Source organism: Dasypus novemcinctus, chromosome 30, assembly GCF_030445035.2.
Source record: "Dasypus novemcinctus isolate mDasNov1 chromosome 30, mDasNov1.1.hap2, whole genome shotgun sequence".
NCBI lineage: Eukaryota > Metazoa > Chordata > Mammalia > Cingulata > Dasypodidae > Dasypus > Dasypus novemcinctus.
The window spans coordinates 48,794,772-48,815,356 of record NC_080702.1 but is presented as its reverse complement, the minus strand read 5'-3'; the positions used below and the strand labels follow the sequence as shown (position 1 = coordinate 48,815,356).

Genomic DNA, 20,585 nt, shown 5'->3' with positions numbered 1-20,585 from the left:
TAGTAAGTCACGGAACTCCAAGGCTATCTGCCATTACCCTAGGACTTGGTTGTCTCTGCAGCCCTCAGGGGCACCACTTCCTGGGTTTATATCTCCATTATGTTTCTCTGGGATCCTACTGAGACATGCATAAGAAAATCCTTTGATGACCTCCTGATTTATTTTGAGGTCTCTTAGCAATATAACTTATTTGTCTTTACCATTTTTATTCAAGTTGTTTTCAACTTTCATCATTATGTAATGAATCGTAGTAATCCCTCAGTCACAGGGAGGCTCATCACCAGTAGTCATGACCCATGCTGGGGGAAAGGTATTGCATTAACATGCTGATTTTTGCTTAGACAGTGGCCACATTTGAGCAAAATGGAGGCTTTCAGGAGGAAACTCTTACACACCTTGCAACCCTAGGCCTAGTCGAAATTTAGAAATATTTTTTATTATCATTTTTTAAAGACACATGTAAAGCATATAATATTACAATAAAATATATAAGAAGTTCTCATATACCATCCTCTCCACACTCCCACTCCTCCTACATTGACAATTTCAATCACAAAGACCCATAAGCATAATCATCAGTACCAAGGACCAATCACTGAAACTTTCTTTTTCACTGCTCTTTGCCCTTGTACTTGGGGGATTGCTGCTCCCCCATTGGAGAGTGCAACAGAGATTCCCAGGATGGGAACTCAGCACTCCCTTAGTTGTCCTGTGAGACTCTACCTCTTATGTCATAACCCATCATCATCCAAACATATCTACATATCTTATATGAATGCCTTGGAACACTCCCTCCCACACATGCATCCCCCATCAACGACATGCCACATCTCTGCTCCTCCCCTGACAGAGTTGAAACCCCCTGTAATCCAAAACTTCTTAAAAAAATGAAGCCTAATATCTTGCCAAATTCAGTTAAGAGGAGGAAAATGCAATGGTAATGATAGGTTAAAGATAAGAATTAGAATATATAACAATCTAGAAAAACTAAAGTAAAGTAAAAAATGAACTGGAGTAATAAAAGAATGAAAAATATTATAAGAACATTTTTGATGTTTTGCCTTTCATCATTGTAATAGGTTTTGCCCTGTATGTACTTTGGCAAGGCAATCTCTTCCATTTCTTCCTCAGTGTCTCCATTTTTTGTGTGTGTCTTCAAAAATGTTTTAGGTCACAGTAAAGCCATATATAGACCATAGGGGACTCTCACAGGCTCAATATCAAACTCATTTCTCCCTCCCCCAGAAATGATCTTTATACATGTGAATGTTACATTTGATGCTACTGAGGTACAGATATCAAAACATAGATAATAATCATAGTTTCATTATTGTTTGCATTATTGTATACATTTTGGACTGCATACTCATAAAATTTTGGTTACATAATGGTTTACATTATAGTCTACATTTTTATAAATTTTTGGTGATATTTATTTATTTATTTACTTCTATAATTTTTAATTTTTAATTTTCTTTTTAAAGATAAATAGAGCTAACAAAATGTAACATTATAAAATATAAGAGGCTCCCAGATGCCCCAGTCCCCACACCTGCCACTCATCCTGCATCAACGTCTTTCAGGATAAATGAGTTTATATGGCTATGAGTCTCCAAAAAGAGCTGGGAGGTTATGAGAGGAGTTGCCCTTATGCACACCTCAGCAGAGTCCCAGAGACAGATAAAGTAGATACAACCCCAAGCACTGGTTCTTCTGAGGGCTCCAGAGACCCAAAGTTTCTATTGTCATGGCAGATGGAGTTCAGTGCCATGTCAGTTGGCCCTAGTTTGGAGTTTGTGTTTCTGTGTGATGGAGCTGGACTCAGATGTGATCTTTATCCACAAGTCTTTCCTGTTACTTTTACTGGAACTGTAGTTGATGCTGGGATTTAATGTATACCCAGGGTACCTGAATCTCTGAACTGACCATGTGATAGCCAGGCCCTGAGCCTCAACAGACTTGCAAGTCCTACACTCTTGTTTATTGGACTTATGCCACTCAGTTAACAAGGATGTGAAGAAGGTCAACCATCACACCAGGAAGCCAAGAGTGCCTACAACTGAAAGCAGGAGGATTGCATCCAGCATTCATGTGGATCTAAGCCCCCTCTTGATATGGATGTGGAGTGGACACAACCATTCCAAGGTCCACAGGATGGAGGAATAGAGTATGAATTAGAGTGGACTTACTGATATTCTATTCATGAACTGTTGTCATTAGCAATCGCAGAAAATGTGGAATTGGTGTGGAGAAAGTGGCCATGGTGGCTGCTGGGGATAGGGAGTGGGAGGATGAGTTGAGATGTGGGGGAATTTTTGGGACTTGGAATTGTCCTGGGTTGTGCTACAGGGACAGTTACTGGACATTGTATGTCCTCCAACGACCCACTGGGTGGACTGTGGGAGAGTGTGGACTATGGTTTGTACCATTGACCATGAGGTGCAGCTGTGCCCAGAGATGTATTCACCAAATGCAATTAATGTCTCATGATGATGGAGGAGATTGTTGTTTTTTGGGGGAGGAGTGGGGTGAGGGGGGTGGGGGTATATGGGGACCTCATATTTTTTTAATGTAATATTAAAAAAATAAAGACAAAAATAAATTTAAAAAATAAAAAAACAGAAAAACAAGGTTCAACAAGTTATGGAAACATTGTTCCTATAAAGTTCATTCCAGGAAATTTTATCTCATTTAATTCCAACTACTAACTCAGTTGTTCCTCTAGAGTTCAGGAAGATATACAGATGAACACAGATTAAACGAAATAGTCACTCCTAATTAATGAAAAAAAATGAGAAAAATGCTACTCATATTCATAGCTCACAAAACCAAATTTCTGATTCTTTTTTTAACCTTTAGCATTAATATAGTACCAACTTCAGTGTAATCTAGGGCAAACCACTCACCTCCCCTGCTCTTCAGCCTTCCTATTTTTAAAAGGAAGATAAAAGCATTTTTCAGGCCAATCACAGCACTTTTTGAGGTAAAGCGCATATGTTGTAACTGAAAGTGTTTTGTAAACTTTAAGGTGCTACTCTAGTATCATAGCAAAAGATGACAGGGTGTGCCCAAGTACAGGGTAATTGGTATTCCTATCATTTATAATGTGCCAGAGATAGAAACAGGAAAGGGGGAGCCAAGTAAAATTATCCTCAGTTAAATAAGTGCCAAGGTGAAACAGAGCAAGGAACTCTTCTATCTTTCCTGTTAAACAGAAAAGGAAGGTGGTAAAGAGAATATTTGCTAATAAAGAGGTTAGCCAATAGAGGAGTGGGTGATTAAATAGTCTACAGTCATTGTTTTAAAATGTATGTAAATGTGTACAAAATGTCAGCTCTACAATATACCTTCATGTAATGAACAATGAACTGTGTAAATATTTCAATAAAACCTAATTTCAGATCTGTAAAAAGAAAATATAGTACCAACTTTGCTGTTGCTACAAAAATATTACAGTTGTGTTCTTAAGTATATTCCATATAATATACTATTTGTATGTTCTGATTGTATCAGCACATTCTTAAAAATGTGTAGAAGTTCATTCCTCCTTTTATATTATTAACCGCAATTCTCATCTCCTTCCAAAGTAATTTTTATACATTCCCAATATCATCCTCCAGCTGTCCTCCATATAACGTTAATTTCATTTGACTATTTGTTTCAGCCACATGCACATCGACAAATCAGTGTTTGTTACATTCATTATTTGTAGCCATCAATTGCCACCATTACCACCTATTTATATTTTATCTGATTAAACATTCTACATACATTCCACATTCCAACTTCCACCAACCTATACTTCATAGTTCCACTCCAGAAGTCTACTCATTGTATTTAGATCATATCAGTGAGACTATAAAACATTCTTACTTTTGTGTCTGAAATTGTTCAACCTAATATTATCAAAGTTCCTGCTTGTTGTCATGTGCTTATCCAATTGATTTCTTGATACAGTGGAATAATAACCCATTGTATAAATATACCACATTTTGTTTATCCATTCATCAGTTGATGGACAATTATGTTGTTTCCATCTTTTAGCAATTATGAATAATATAATTGTACTATTAATTATAACCCATAGATTCCTTTACGGTTCACTATAGTGCACAGTCTTATCATTGCTTACCTTTCATTTGTATTCTAGCAACATATATAGTACTAATATTTCCCCTATTACACCACATTCAGTTATATAATTTACTAATGTTAATTATATTCACAATGTTGTGTTACCATCATGACTATACATTAACAAATCTAATTAAGTGATCTTTTGAAGCTCAAGTTTCTTTTTCAGTCTGTTCCTATTCTACTCTATGTGGATCATTTACTTAACATGAATTTACTCTTTTTTCTTTTGCATTTATTTTTTTCTCTATTATCTTAAACATTTCATTAAAAAATATAGGAAGTCCGCATATACCCCCCACCCCCCTCATCCCTCTCCTCTCACATCATCCACCTCTTTCAACATTGTGTGGCACATTCATTGCATTAGGTGAATACATTTTGGAACACTGCTGCACCACATTGCAGCTTACATTCTCCCCAGTCCACCCAGTGGGCCATGGAAGGACATACGATGTCTGGCATCTATTCCAGCAGTACCACCCTGACAACTCCAGGCCTTGAAAATTCCTCCACTTATTTCTTCTTCCCTTTCCCTGCACTCAGCAGCTACCATGGCCACTTTCTGCACATCAATGCTTCAATTTCTTCCAGTACTGATCACAATAGTTCCACTGTAGAATATCAGTAAGTCCATTCTAATCCATACTCTATTCCTCCATCCTGTGGACAATGGGATGGTTGTGTACACTCCACTTCTATATTGAAAGGGGGCTTAGATTCCGCATGGTTGATGGATTCAATTCACCTGCTTGCAGATGTAGGCACTCTCAGCTCCCTGGTGTGGTGGCTGACCTACTTCACCTCCCTGTTAGCTGACCGGGGTAAGTCCAAGGAACCAGAGGGTAGGAGTTGAAAGTCTGCTTAGCCTCAGGGCCCAGCTGTCACATGGACAGTCCAGAGATTCATGTCTCCTGAGTATACAGCAAACACAGCACCAACCACAGGTTCAGTGAAAGTGACAGAAGAAGCATGCACAGAAAGGTTACATCTGAGTCCAACTCCATCACACTCAGGAACACAAATTCCAAACTAGGGCCAACTCACATGGCACTGAACGCCGGAGCCACCTGCCATGACCATAGAAGCAATGGGTCTCTGTAGTCCTCAGGAGAACCAGTACTTGGGTTCTATCTACTTTGGCTGTCTCTGGGATTCTGCTGAGGGGTGCATATGCGTGACTCCTTTGATGACCTCCCGACTCTTTTTTGGATACTCATAGACATATAACCTCATTTGTCCTTTCATGCTCCCCCTTTTATTCAAGGTCAAAAAGCAGATTTTAACACCTGACATTAACTGTAGGTTGAGATATTCCTCTTGTCTGAGTTGACCTTTTATTCAAGGTCTTTTTCTAGTTGCACCACCAGCTGGTGCTTGCCTACCATGAAATTTTGACAACTGTAATTTTGTATTGTATTTTAAGTTCAAGTAACATCATCCATCCAATTTACTTTTCTTTAAAATTTTTTTTGGCTATTTGGGGCCCCTTACACTTCCAAATATATTTGATAATTTGCTTTTCCAAGTCTGTTTATAAGTGTTGTTGGAAATTTATTGGGATTGGGTTAAATCTGTAAGTCAATTTGGAAATGACTGACATCTTAAATATATTTAGTCTTCCAATCAATCAATATGAAATATGCTTTCATTTGTTTAGGTCCTATTTCACTTGCTGTAGCAATGCTGTGTAATTTATGCCTACAAGTTCTTTACATATTACTTAAGTTTATTCCTAGATATTTAATTCTTTTAATTGCTATTGGAAATAGAATTTTTAAAATTTAGTCTTCAGATTTCTCATTACTGTTGCACAGAAAAACTGATTTTTGCCTCTTGATCATATATCCTGCCACTTCACTGAACTGTTTAATTATCTCTAGTGGCTATGCTGCAGATTTTTTTTTTTTTTTTTTTTACTTTCAACAGGTAGATTCATTGCATCTGCAATTAATGAAAGTTTGTCTTTTCCAAAACTGGATGCCATTTATTTGTTTTTCTTGTCTAAGTGCTCAAGGAAGTACTTCTAATACAATGGTAACCATGAGTTGGACAGTGAGCATTTTTGTCTTGTTTCAGATCATAGAGAGGAAGCCTACAGCCTTTCATCATAGAGTATGATGATAGCTATGGGGTTTTCTTATAGGCTCTTTATCATGGTGAGGAAGTTTCCATCTAATACTATCTTTTGAGGTTGTTTTATCAAGAAGGAGGCTGTGTGTTGTTAAATGTCTTTTCTGCATCTGTTGAGATGGTCATGTGATCATAGACTGAGTCAGGTAATTCTCTCTCTTCTCAAAATTTGAAAGATTTTAGGCAAGATAAGTATTACTTCTTTCTGGAATGATTGATATAGTTTGCCCATCCTTCATCTGGTCTTGTGATTTTCTTGATAGACAGAATTTTATCATTCTTTCAATCACATTGCTGGAGATTGGACTGCTCAGTTCTTGAATTTCTTCTTTCATCAATGTAGTTTGATGTGCCTTTCAAGAAATCTGTACCCTTCATCTAAATTGTCCATATTAATGGCATAATTTTTTTCAATATATCCTCTTATAAAACTCTGTTTCTTTGGGATCAGTGGTGATATACACTCTCTCATTTCTGATTTTATTTATTTGCATCAACTCTCTTTTTTTCTTTGCTAGCCTACCTAAGGGATTTTCAATTTTATAATTTCTTTCAAAGAATCATTTTTCATTTTCTTTATTCTTTCTAATTTTTCTTAATCTCAATTTCATTTAATTCTGCTTTATTCATTATTTCTTTCCATCTGCATGCTTTGGGATTTGATAGTTGTTCTTTTTCTACTTCCTCAAGGTGTGTAGTTAAGGTTTTGTTTTTAGCTCTTTATTTATTTTTTAATATGCTTATTTAAGGCAATGAGCTGCCTTCTTAGAATTCATTTAGCCGCATCCAATACATTTTATGTTTTTTCTCATTTTCATTTGTTTGTGGTAGTTACTATTTATCTGCTGAGTTCCTCCAAGACAAACTGATTGTGCAAGCATGTGTTTAACTTCCATATAATTTTTCTAATTATGTTCTCGACCCTTTTTGATTTCCAGCCTCATTTCATAGTGGTCAGAAAAAGTGCTTTGTATAATTTCAATATATCTAAATTTGTTGAGACTTGCTGTATGTGCTTGCATTTGTCTCCCCAATTTTGGGGAAATTGAACTTGTTCTGCATGAATTTTCAATGACAGATACAAGCCATTATAAATGTCAAAATCCACAACATTTTATGGTGCAAATTGAAAACCATATTGCAAACTATAGACTGTGGTTTGTAGCAATGCTTCTATATGGAATCACCAATTGGCATAACTGCTCCATACTAATTAAAGATGCTATTGATATTGGAAAATATGAATGAGGGTGGTAGAAGGGCACATGGATACCCTCTATGTTTCTGCTCTAACATTTCTATAATCTAAAACTTCTTTAAAAATAAAGTAAAAAATAACTCCAAGCTCACACACTGAAAACTCTATTTATAACTGATTGAGAAGATTTCAAGGTTTTTATCTTCCTTTCAGATTCTAGAGCTATCACTTTTCTAAAAAAATGCCTTGCTCCATATTCATAAACTTTTTCCACAGTCACTTGTCAATGCTTGGAGTCTCAATCACTGATACCACGCTCTTCCATATAAGCCTCTTTTAGCATATCTAGAACCAAGGAACAAGTTCTTCTTGGGAAAGTAGAATAAGTGAAATTTCAGCCACAAAGCCAGATTTAAGAAGCGAAAAATTTTATTACATGGTAGGTCTTCTTCTGTCCATCTTGTATTGGAAAAGGAGACATTGTTCCTCAATATTACCAGGGAAGGGTCACCTGGATATGATTGCATTTGCCTTTTGATAGCTCTTTCTTCCAATTTTGAGCTCTTGGACAACAAACATAAATGCAATCTTTGTCATAATGTCCATCCCTACATATCCTCAAATATTGCAAAGAACTTACCAGCCTCCACGACTAGAAAAAGGCCACACTGGAGCACAGTGATATGTTTCCTTCACTCCTACCTGGAATGTATAAGGAATAAGTCCTTGTTGTCTGTTTAGGTTGTCTGTTTGTTTCTAGGGCTTTGTGAGCTCTACTATTCATAGCCTTAGGGATCATTAACTACCTCTAGTCAGAGGAGGCAAGCTTGAGTGTGGTAGACCATAAATTTATGTGGTATTCCCAACACTTAAAATCCCTGCCTTGTAAGTGTATGGGCCTGCATGATGGTCACATCTTCAAATTCCCTTCCAAGTCAAGTGCCTTAAGTCTTTTACTTTTTACATCATGGTAATAGAAATCTATCATTGCCTGTGTCATAGATGTTTGATGTGGTAGAGTCTGTGAGATGTTTTCCTGATATGTTTCTCTGCCTTATGTTAAGAAAAGACAAGAGTTTCTCACATAAGGCCATGTTCCCACAAAAGTACAAATATTTGAGGAAACCAATCTGGACGTGGAGGAATGAATCAAAATAACTTGCTAACCTATGGGTTTAGGATGCTTTATAAGGACTGAGGGTTGTCACATTTTAGGAATTCATAATGCAAATGCACATTTATTTTAACTTTGTCCTTCAGCTACTGATTTGCAAGCTTTGGATTTAGCATGACTGCTGCTTATCCAGGCATGGACACATTGATTTGTGGGTGGCTGTGATCCATTGGATGGCATGAAGGCTTATGTCTACCATATCGGGTATATGATGTGGCTACTCTGGGACCTACATGTTTTAGGCTGCCCATCTTTATGGACTCTTTAGTGCATGATTTCAGGATGCTCTTGCCTAAATCTTGACAAGCATGAGTCCTTCATGACACAGCATTCTTCTCATGCAATGAACACCAATTCATTGACTAGACCTGCTGTACTGACAAAGGTTAGACTAAATTGCCTGGAGAGAAGGTTGTCCCTGGAGCATTATTATCCATGGACTTGATGATATCATAGCACCTATGGGTGAAGAGGATAATCCAAACATGTTTTCAACCATTGGTTTCCACCTGGGCGCAGGACCTCAGATGCAGAGCCCAAGGCAAATTATGTTCCAGTTCCCCCTATTGTCTTTGAGGATATGGAAAAGATAAACAAAAAGACATCATTTGAGGAATTAGATTTCCCTTTCCAGGTCATAATAATATCCAGCACAAACATCCATATGTACATTTTTATATATGCTTGAGGCTACAGTTTCCATTTCAGCTCTGTCTGCTAAATACTGTGCACAGACTTAAAGCTTTGGCTGTGATTCAGGGAGACACTAGTGAGATGTTCCCATTGATTTTTATTTTCCTGCTCCTTCATCTTCCCCTCTCTGCATGGCGATTGACTGATCCTACCTGCTTCATCAGAATGAAACCCAGTGTATTTAAGGATGGAGATTTGATTATAGGTGGTTTTTTCCCCCTTTACACATTTATAACATACAATGGGAGCACCAGACCTACCAAGGAAGTCTGTATGAAGCGGTAAGTGCTTTTGCATTCATTTTCTGCTTGATTATTACAATGAAAACTGCCTTTGCAATTTGCAGGTGGCTTGATCAACATACTCCACATTACCTGTCCTCTCCTTACCACTTGCTATCCACATCCCAGAATGTAATTTATTTTTTCTGTTTCTACTGGAAATTTTTCTGCGTGAAAGAATATCATATATTTCTTCCTTTTAGTTCCCATTTCTTTCCCTTTTCCAGTGCTGGAATCCAAGTGAGACAACCCTCTCCAAAAAATTCCACCCTCCTTGCCTTTTCTTCTGCTTCTGCACCACAAGCAGTGGATCAAGTGATATTCCTTAGAAACACAATCCACTGGTGTTAGAGTTTTGCTAAGCAGTTACAGGAAAATATATCTGTTTCCCAAACAACGGTTTGCTAATTATTCTTTTGCCATGAGTGTAGATGCTAATATTCTTACCAAGATGCCCCAGGTACCTGTGTCCCCTATGCACGGACAGATTTCTTACAACAGGCGTCTGACTACTGTTTGAAATATCTCTGTATCATCACCTGTCAGGGTTCCTTCACGCCTCCTCGAGCTGCCTGCCAGGCTAGGGATAAGAGATGAATGATTTGTGAGATATTTTCCACTCCAGCTTCATTCTCATTCATATGGGCATTTAAACTACTTTGCTTTGTAGATTTCTGTGACTGTAAGATCTATATTTGATGGTCTAATTAATGAATTGATGAAGTGAAACTTCAAGGGAACACATTTCAATAAAATTGATTAAAAAATTTCAGGCAATTCCAACAGATAGTTTTTGCTCACGTGAGAATAAGGAGTTTCATACAATAAAATAATGTTTTAATGCTTTTTTGAAATCAGATACATATGATTTGCAAGTAGCTGAGCAAAATTTTGACAGGGCATGGAAAGATTAGGAATTTGAGACCTCTTTCTCCTTTGAAAGAGTTTGCAACTAAGTCTTTCTTTTCGTTTCTGGATATTTGTCTGCCTATCTTCCATTCTTTAATACTCCTCCAATGCGTCCCTGCTTATCTCGTCTCCATAATTTTCAAAACATATTTGTCCCATTGTTGTCAATGTCTTTGATGTACACACCTAATTCTGAAGGAGGCTCGTGATTGCTGTTTTTTAATGCAGTTCAACTTGTTTCATTCAGGGACATTTTGACATGAATTTCCTGGTGTAGAAGGCCAGATGTTCTCATGTGTCCCAGCTTGTTTTAAGAACACTTTAAGGCTGAGGGAAAGAGTGGTGTTGTATCTGACAGAGTAGGAGGCACTAACTGCTTTCCTTCTTACACTCTGCTGGGTACTCAAACCACTTCAGGAAAACATACACTTTGACAGATCTGTTTTGTTTTTTTTTGTTTTTTGTCTGAAAATAAAACCCCATGTGACAGTAGAATGCACTTGCAAATATATAAAGTTTTTTCACCTGGGAGACATATTCACTAGTCTCAGCAGGCACAGTGTCCACTGCTCACAAGCCTGGAGGGTGTGATGATTTGCCTTTCAGGATTTTGACCATTTTTTAATTCATGTACAGGCTTTTTCACCTTTTGAGAATATTTTTGTTAGTGGAATTAACAAGAACTTGCTCATTAAAAATTCATTTTATTTTGTTCTTGCTTGTTTTAAATATTTTTCTATAATATATGTTGAGGTAAAAAAGAGCATGAAATTTCACTTAAAGTAAAATTTAGGTGTAATTTCTTTTATTCTGTGTACCTTTTTGGTCAGGTCTCCCGAGTCTACAGTTTGGAAAATAGATGTGCTAATTTTACTATTTAGTTTTTCCTCTGAGACTTGGAAAAATTTTGCCTCAAGTATGAATTAGATAACATCAATTCTATATTCCAAAATTATTTACTTTCACCACTACTCCAACAGGTCATTATTCTTGTACTGTTTTTCAAGTCCAGCTTGATAATGCATGGAAGAGTCACTTAAACACAGATTGTTTCTCCATTTTGTATTCTGTACTGGTGCTATAACCATATCTTCCAATGCCATTCCAATTCTATTTAAAATATTTTGCCTAATAAAAAATTGCAACTATTGATTTTTCTGTCATATTCTCCCCTTAGCGTTCTCAATTATTTTCACTAATTTCCTGAACTTACCATGATTCCAGAAAACCTCTTAAGCCATATTAACATTACCTTATAAATATCTCAATGAATTTTTAAAATAGTTTATACTAATATACATACAATCCAAATTTTACATTTTTTTAAGCACTGTTAAGTGTACAATACAGTGGTGTTAAAGATATTCACATTTATTGTGCTGTCATCACCAATATCCATTACCCAAAGCTTTTAATCATCTCTAATAGAAAACCCTCACCCACTAAAAAATAATTCCCTTTCTCCTTCTCATCCTCTGGGCCCTGTAACTTGTAATGTTTAATTGTTTTAACTTTTTTTTAACCAAACAATATTATTGATGCATATTCATGGAGCATACAATTCATCAAAAATGCACAATCAATGATATTTGGTATAATCACATATTTGTGCATTCATCACTTCAATCATTACTGGACCATTTTCATTAATTCCATCATAATACTACTAAACTTTTATAGAATGTTTGTTTGCAGACCATTGACATAGTTGTGACATTTTTTGGGAGGTGCAAGAGATTGAACATGAGACCTCATACATGGGAAGCAGGTGCTCAACCATAGAATTAAACCCAGTTCCCTGTTTTTTTGATGCTTTTGCATTCCTCAATAGATCTTTATGGTACTGTTCATGGGTAACAGAGGAATTGATTTATGGGTAAATTTACTGTGAATTTATAGTTAATAAATTTCTTAATAATAATCAATCATGATTATGTTAATTGTTACTTATATTAAAATGTATAAATGAAATTGCTCAATATTATACCATTAATAATATTAAAGAATTTATTATTAATCTATTGATATTATATCTATTTTCCATAAAGCTTTAATAAATTATTGATAATATATTTAAATGCCACTAACAGTTGTATATATTCGGTTGACTACTCCCTTATCAATTACAACCAATTTTCACATTTCTTCTTGGGCTTCCCATGTGTCCCATCTTACTTCCATGAAAAGATTGTGGTTTGCTCCTTTCTTTCCATTCTTATTGGCCTGTTATTTAATCGCTAGCAATTCCAGTAAGGTACAAAGCAATCCTGAAATTAACAAGCCTTATCCTTACCTTGATTTTAAAGGAAATTCTTTTTGTTCATGGATTCATCAAGCAAATTACATCCCATGGTACATGAGGCATATGACATTCTGCATCAGCAAACTTGGCTAATGGTTTTGGCTCATTCAGATCTGGAATGGGGAGAGTATCTGCCTGTGCAGATCAGCCCCTGAGTGGGGGTGATCCTTCATTACCTCACCCTCAGCCACCTCCAATTTTTACTCACTATCTATCCATATAAGCAGAGTCTAATTTCTGATTTTGAGTGTTTGTTTTGTGTGCGTGTTTATTCATATTAAAATACTCTTCTCCTAAACAAATATATTCAGTTACATGCTCAATTTTTCTTTAATGCTTTATCAACTTCTATGAGTGCATACATTTTCATCATTGCAGAAAAGTGAAGACTGATAGGAAATTATTATCTAATTTGCTAATAGTCTTTTTTTAAAAGATTGTTTCATATTATTTTCTGCATGGTGTTTTTTTTTCCCTATGTATTAGAAGAGTTTCCTTCGGGGTAATTCAATTTTTTCCATAAAGATTTTATCATCCTACTTCCTTGTAAAACGTGATTACAGGACACATTTAAAGAAATAAATGAAAACTTGAAAAACAAAGTATGCAATTAGTTACAAAGATATGCAAGATTACTAAAGATAATAGCCATAATTAACCATAGGTAAGCATATTTATAGATGCGTGAGGAAAAAATGCATCCTTAGGAATCAAATTGTGCATTCATAATAATAAAATGTTCAAATCTGCACAAAGGAAAAGCAATTATTATAAATATATAAAGATATAGTAGCCTCAAATAAATAAACAATAAAGAGAAACAAGATATAAAATCAGGCATCATAGTGAGAAATTTCAACACTTCTCTCTCAAACGAGAAAATATATCTATTAAATATAAATTATATTTGAAAAAAGTTTACCAAGTTTGTTTTTTGGAGCACATTTGGAAACCTGTGTCTAATGGTGAAATGTACAGCATGGAATAGCTATTACTGTGTTAATCAAGTCTATAAAAAAGACATTTGAAATGAAAGCAGATTTTCATTCTTCTTGGAAATTCTTTTGCTTGGTAATAAAAATGTAAAGAATTTCATTTTTGCCCAGAAATGACTTATTGATTGAGGAAGTGAAACTGCACAAATCAACAATAAAGATGAAAAGAATAAGAGTCATCTGAAGGGAGTAGAAGTGAAGATCTTGGATTAATATTAATGTTAATAGGACTGTAATATTTTTTGTCTTTATTTATTTCTTTAATATTACATTCAAAAAACATGAGGCCCTCATACACCCCCTACCCCCTTCACCCCACTCCTCCTCCCATAGCAGCAATCTCCTCTATCATCATGAGACATTCACTGCATTTGGTGAATATGTCTCTGAGCACCGCTGCACATCATGGTCAATGATCCACATCATAGCCCACACTCTTCCACAGTCCACCCGGTGGGCCATGGGAGGACATACAATGTGCGATAACTGTTCCTACAGCATCACCCAGGACAACTCGAAGTCCCAAAAGCGCCTCCACATCTCATCTCTTCATCCCATTCCCCACCCCCAGCAGCAACCATGGTCACTTTCTCCACACCAATGCCACATTTTCTTCAATTACTAATCACAATAGTTCATGAACGGAATATCAGTAAGTCCATTCTAATCCATATTATATTCCTCCAAACTGTGGACCTTGGAATCTTTGTATCCACTCCACATCTATATCAAGAAAGGGCTTAGATTCCACATGGATGCTGGATGCAATCTTCCTGCTTTCAGTTGTAGGCACTCTTGGCTCAATGGTGTGGTGGTTGACTTTCTTCAACTCCATGTTAGCTGAGTGGGATAAGTCCAATAAACCAGAGTGTACGAGCTGAAATCTGTTGAGGTTCAGGGCCTGGCTAGCGTAGGTCAGTCTAGAGTTTGAGGTCCCCTGTGTATATACTGAACTCCAGCACCAACTACATTTCTGGTAAAAGTAACAGGAGAGGCTTGTGGAAAAGATCACATCTGATTCCAGCTCCATCACACAGAAACACAAACTCCAAAGTAGGGCCAACTAACATGGCACTGAACTGCATCTGCCATGTCCACAGAACCTGTGGTTCTCTGTAGCCCTCAGAAGAACCAATCACTGGGGTTGTATCTACTTTATCTGTCTCTGTAATATTTTAATAAAGAAATGGTTAAGAGACCTTTTAGACATCATAACACTTTTCCCTTTAGAATACTACATTGTTTCCAGTCCTATTAAGTATAGGTAGACAAACTTCACACTTCATTATTTTTCTTCTCTCAAATATTCCTGCTTTGCATGATTCTTCCTATACTGTGCTCTGATATTCTTCTCAGTTTGTTGATTTTGGAAGATGGCAGATCCAAAACTTGATGGGGTAGAGCCTTCAGTTAATTGATTGTCATTCTTTTTGTGGACACTTCTCACCATGCAGATGTTATGCCCCTCTGTCGCTCACATCCAATTCTGCCTAAGCACTGGAACTGAACTTTTGAAGAGATATAACCTTTAGTTGGAATTACTCTAACTTCAACTTCATGACAATAATACTGTCATTATATAAACCATTTAATAATGTATTAATATTAAAAAATCATTTTTATTTCCTGATATAAAGAATAAATTAAAAATTCTATATGAATTTCATCACTCATTACACTTTCCTTTGTAAACAGTATCATCTTTCTCCAAGGAAGCAGAATTCAATCATAGCAATCAAATACCTTTTAGCTCTTTTTGAGTTAGATAAATTTCTAAGGCTTCAGAAGAGCTCATTGAGAATGAGACTACTTGTGCTTTCAACCTGAATTTGGTCATTTAATTGAATTTGAAGATAATCATGATTTCAGTCTTCTGCCTAAATATAATTCTGCCTTCCACACAGGTTTGAGACCAAGAACTACCAGTATGTTCTAGCCTTGGCTTTTGCAATTGAAGAGATCAACAGGAACCCCCATCTTTTACCCAACATTACTTTGGGATTTGATCTGTACAATTCACAACACAGTGAACAGACAACATTGGAGAATCCCATTATTTGGCAATCAGGGCTGGACAAGGACCTCCTTAATTACACCTGCAGGAAAGAGACCAAGTCTATAGCAGCCCTTACAGGAACAATGTGGGCAGTTTCTGCCCAGATTGGGACACTGCTGGAACTCTACAAAATTTCACAGGTGAACCTCGTTAGAGGGAAGATGAATTAATGTTTCCTTTGCTATTTTCAGTGACCTTAAAAGAAAAGGTCAAAAGAGGGAATTGTGTTTACACATTTCTCAAAGGGTACAGCTAGTATACAGAGACATGGTGGGATGTTCACATATCCTTTTCCAGAACATAAGTGAAAACGGGTGAGTAAGAGACAAAGGAGTTTCCTAGATCCTTGAGACTGATCAATTAATTCCATTATGCTCTCAGGGATTGGGATATGATTAGAATATAAAAAGAGCAGTCTTCCCTTCTTCCTCTTTAAAACATTGCTTAATTTTCATCTGGGCTGAGTTTGTGCTTCTGACTAATTCTCTTTCTCATACTGGCTATTTAATCCTTCCCCTTTAGCTTGCTTATGGCCTTTACGACCCACAACTGAGTGATGATGGACAGTTTTCATCTCTCTATCAGATTACCCCCAAGGACACAACTCTGGCTCTTGGCATGGTCTCATTGATGCTTCATTTTAGCTGGAACTGGGTGGGACTGGTCATCTCAGAAGATAAGAGAGGAGTGAAGTTCCTATTGGACTTGAGAGAAGAGATGGACAAGAAGGGAGTCTGTGCAGGCTTTCTGGAAATGATTCCTGTCACTGAGAGGTCATATTACTCAAAAGACTGGCAATATCATTTACGGATCAGAAAATCAACAGTAAATGTGACTCTCATTTATGGTGACTCTGACTCACTAATGGGATTGAGTTTTTGGAGATGGAGACTCTTAGTATAGGGAAAGTTTGGATCACAACCTCACAATGGGATTTTACCACCAGCGAGAGAGACTTTTTACTTGATTCATTCCATGGGGCCCTCATTTTCTCACAGAATATTGGTGAACTGCCTGATTTTAAAACTTTCATGCAGACAGTTAAACCTTCAAAATAACCAGAAGACTTTTATCTCACGAAATTGTGGTACGTCTCTTTTGATTGCTCGGTTTCTGAATCTGATTGTAACACTCTGGAGAATTGTCCTCCCAATGCCTCCTTGGAGTTGCTGCCTTGGTGGCTGTTTGACAAGGACATGAAAGAAGGAAGTTACAGTGTGTATAATGCGGTGTATGCTGTAGCTCAGAGCCTTCATGAAATGCTTCTTGAATGATTAGAAATGCAGTCAGTGGAAAATGGAGATGGACTGGGTGTTTACCCCTGGCAGGTAATACCTCTTCCATTGAACAATATCTGTATTTCAGAACATGCCATAATCATGACTTTCTTGGTGTGGAACATACGCTCAAGTCAAGAAGTTTAGGGTTGTCTCTCTAAAAGAGCAAGAGATTGTTTACTTCTTCACTGTCTAAGAGGTAAACCTAGACCTAGGTAGAAATGGTCATGAACAGGAAGGTGCTGATAGCAGGTATTGAAGGAGTTATTAATCAATGCAAATGTTTCATGTTACTAAGGCCCTCAACATTCTGCCCTGCTAATATTTTTAATATAAAATGCCTAGACTTCTCCATTAAACATTTACATGACAACAGGGACAAATTTGTTTTTGAATTAGTTTTAGGCACTCTGTAAGATACTGTACATAAATTATATCATTTAATTCTGCAACCTCTTTAGGTATTGCTGACCTTACTTGTGGAGAATTCAGTTAGTAATTGAGGGTGCTGAGATTTGATTCTTCTATTAAGGTTTGTTCATATCACACACAGATTGTTTTGATTTCATTGTATTTGGAATTTTCTCTGAAAATATTTTGTAAATGCTGTAACATTTTAGTCCACCTTATGGTTTCTTTTTTTTTTTTTTACTTAATTGAATGTTAATGATAAAGTTGCCTTAGGAAGCAGGGATGACAGAGGATGAGAGACGTTACCACCTTAGTGATCTGTCCTTATTCAGTGGGCACAATTCCTCACAGGTGTGTCTCTTTTAGCTGCATCCATTTCTGAAGAACATCCAATTTAACAATTCTGCTGGTGATCCAGTGACTTTGGATAAGGAAAGGAAATTTGAAGCTAGGTATGACATTCTCAACTTTTGGAATTTTCCAGAAGGTTTTGGAGATAAAGTTAAAGTAGGACATTTTAACTCAGATGTGCCACGTGATCAGCAATTGTCTCTTTCTGAGGAGATGATAGAATGGGCCACAGGATTTTCAGAGGTAGGTAGGCCACAATTACAATACTTAATATTACATAAAAGTAACAAAATCTTGCAATGGATATTTTATTAGTGCAGGTTCTCTAAAGAAAGATAATCAACATGAGATATCTGTAAATAGTAAATGAGTTAATATAGTTCTCTTATGGGACCAAGGGATGTACATGTCCAGATTCTGCAGGCAGTCTGCAAACAGGTATTCCAGTAAAGGTCCCATGAAAGTCCTTGATGGAGTTTACAGGAGAAATTGGCTATTCAAAGAACAGGGAATTTCTCTCCAAATGCTGAAATCACTTTCTATTTTAAGGCACTGAATTGATTGGATAAAACCTTATCCATTGCTGACAGCAATCTCCCTGGTTGATTGTACATGTAATCAGTCATCTATGCAGTCAATTCACTGATGACTAAAGTCCATAAGTGTCCTTTATTACAATTAGCCCAATGTTTACTTGATCAAACACTGGCTGTGTTAACACATTGACCTAACCTTCACAGCAGTTGTCTTCCTCCTTCCTGCTAAGTAAATGCTCACATTATTAGTTCAACCACTTACCTTTACACAAGAAAATTTTTCTCACATACTGTCCACAGGATGGGAAAAGAAAACATTTATTTAAAGATACATTTCTAAATTATTTTATTTCATATCATAAAATGAGCCTGACATCGTATAAATAAATTAGATTTAGGCATTTAAAATTTAAAATTGTTGATACCCAATACCCCAAACCATCTAATGGTTGGAGAAGTAAATACACAGCTGTTAAGAACATGTATCTGGTTTTCTTCCCAGACTCCCCACTCTGTGTGTAGTAAGAAGTGTTTGCCTGGGTTCAGGAAAACCTTTCGAGAAGGAAAAGCAGCATGTTGCTTTCTTTGCACCTCCTGCCCAGAGAATGAGATTTCCAATGACACAGGTAAGTTTTGCCCTCAAAAATGTCTCCACTTCTCCTTTATATCCCCTGACCACACAAGGTATTGGAAAGAATCTGGAGGAAAACTACAGAAACAAATTTCTTCTTTCCTTTGTTTAGGAATTTCATTTTTATAATAAAAATATTTCCCTTTGATATAACACCTTTTCTATGCCCTTCAGTAATTTACTTGAGTCATTGTTGAGACACACTGAAGGCCAAATAGTTCCTGGGAAGACTTTTGTTGACCGTACCAAATTAATGTACCTTTCATGCCTCTCTTGGAATTTAACACATGTTATTACAAGTACCTGCTTTCCATCTTGATTGAAAGAATGTTTAGATTATAATTAAGTAATGTGTTTTAACCTTACTCTATTTCTGTGTCTAAAACTGTTCATGACACAGAGCAGATGTTCAGGAAGTTTGGAAATGATTTAGGGAATGTTTATTTCTATTGCGTCCAACATGAGAATGAAGTAACAAAGTCTTAATGAGGAATTTCAGTTCCTGCTCTCCTCTAGTTCACAGGTAATTGGGGAGATAAACATAGACTATTTTTTTCCATGCTTAAAATATGCTATAAATATTTGAACAGGGTCCTAGGGACCAGTGCATTCCTTGGGAGGAGGGTGTGATGGAATTCCTCATAGAGGAAGTCACATTAGTATTCTGTAAGAAGAGGGGAGGATGTGATAAAATCTTGGCCAAATTATTATATATAAAAAATAAAATAAAATAAAAGGAAATAATCACTGCACATAATATTCAGAATTTCAGAGTACTAGAACAGTTTCTATGTGACAGGATCTCACAGAATATTCGGTATGTTGTCTGAGACATGATGTAGAAAAGTGCTAAATAGTCTTTACATAATATAATTAACATGATTAAATTATAAATATTCATATATTAAATTCTAGAATCATTTCTTTGGTTGGAAATTTCTAAGTTTCTTTTGATAATTAGTATGTAGTTGAATTTCCTGAAATGCTTACTATTATTTCAGTTATTTGAGACCTGTTGAACTGATGAAATAACACGGAATTTAGTCAATGTGGAAAAAAGGTTCATGTACACATTTTTTATATGGTAAGTTTGAATAAATGTTGCATGTGCACATATAAAGGAATAGTCTAACCACAAATTCATTTCCTAAACATATGGAAATTAAGAAATACACTATTGAGGAAGTGGGGCAAGATGGTGTCTGACTGAGTACACCTTTGTCATCTCTCTTGTAAAAACCTGGCTGAGTGGGAACAGAATCCTCCCTGAGGGGGCAGTCTGGGAATTTACAATGGAGCAGGTGTCTGCACACCATACCCCAAATCAGGAAAACATGAACAAATCCAATGAACAAGCTAAAAACCAGGAAGAGAATCAGAACATTGAACAACCAATTAAACTCTCAAAACATTATAACATGGATCAACTTAATGAAGAGAAGGAAGAGATTAAGGATGTTAAGAAAACACTTGGGGATCATAGAGAACAAATTTTAAACATATG

The 20,585-nt window shown here is 36.3% G+C and overlaps 1 pseudogene; it reads left to right on the top strand.

Annotated features, from left to right (window-relative positions):
* LOC101413758 (vomeronasal type-2 receptor 116-like) overlaps positions 1 to 20,585 on the top strand; it is a 64,140-nt pseudogene that overhangs the window by 35,376 nt on the left and 8,179 nt on the right.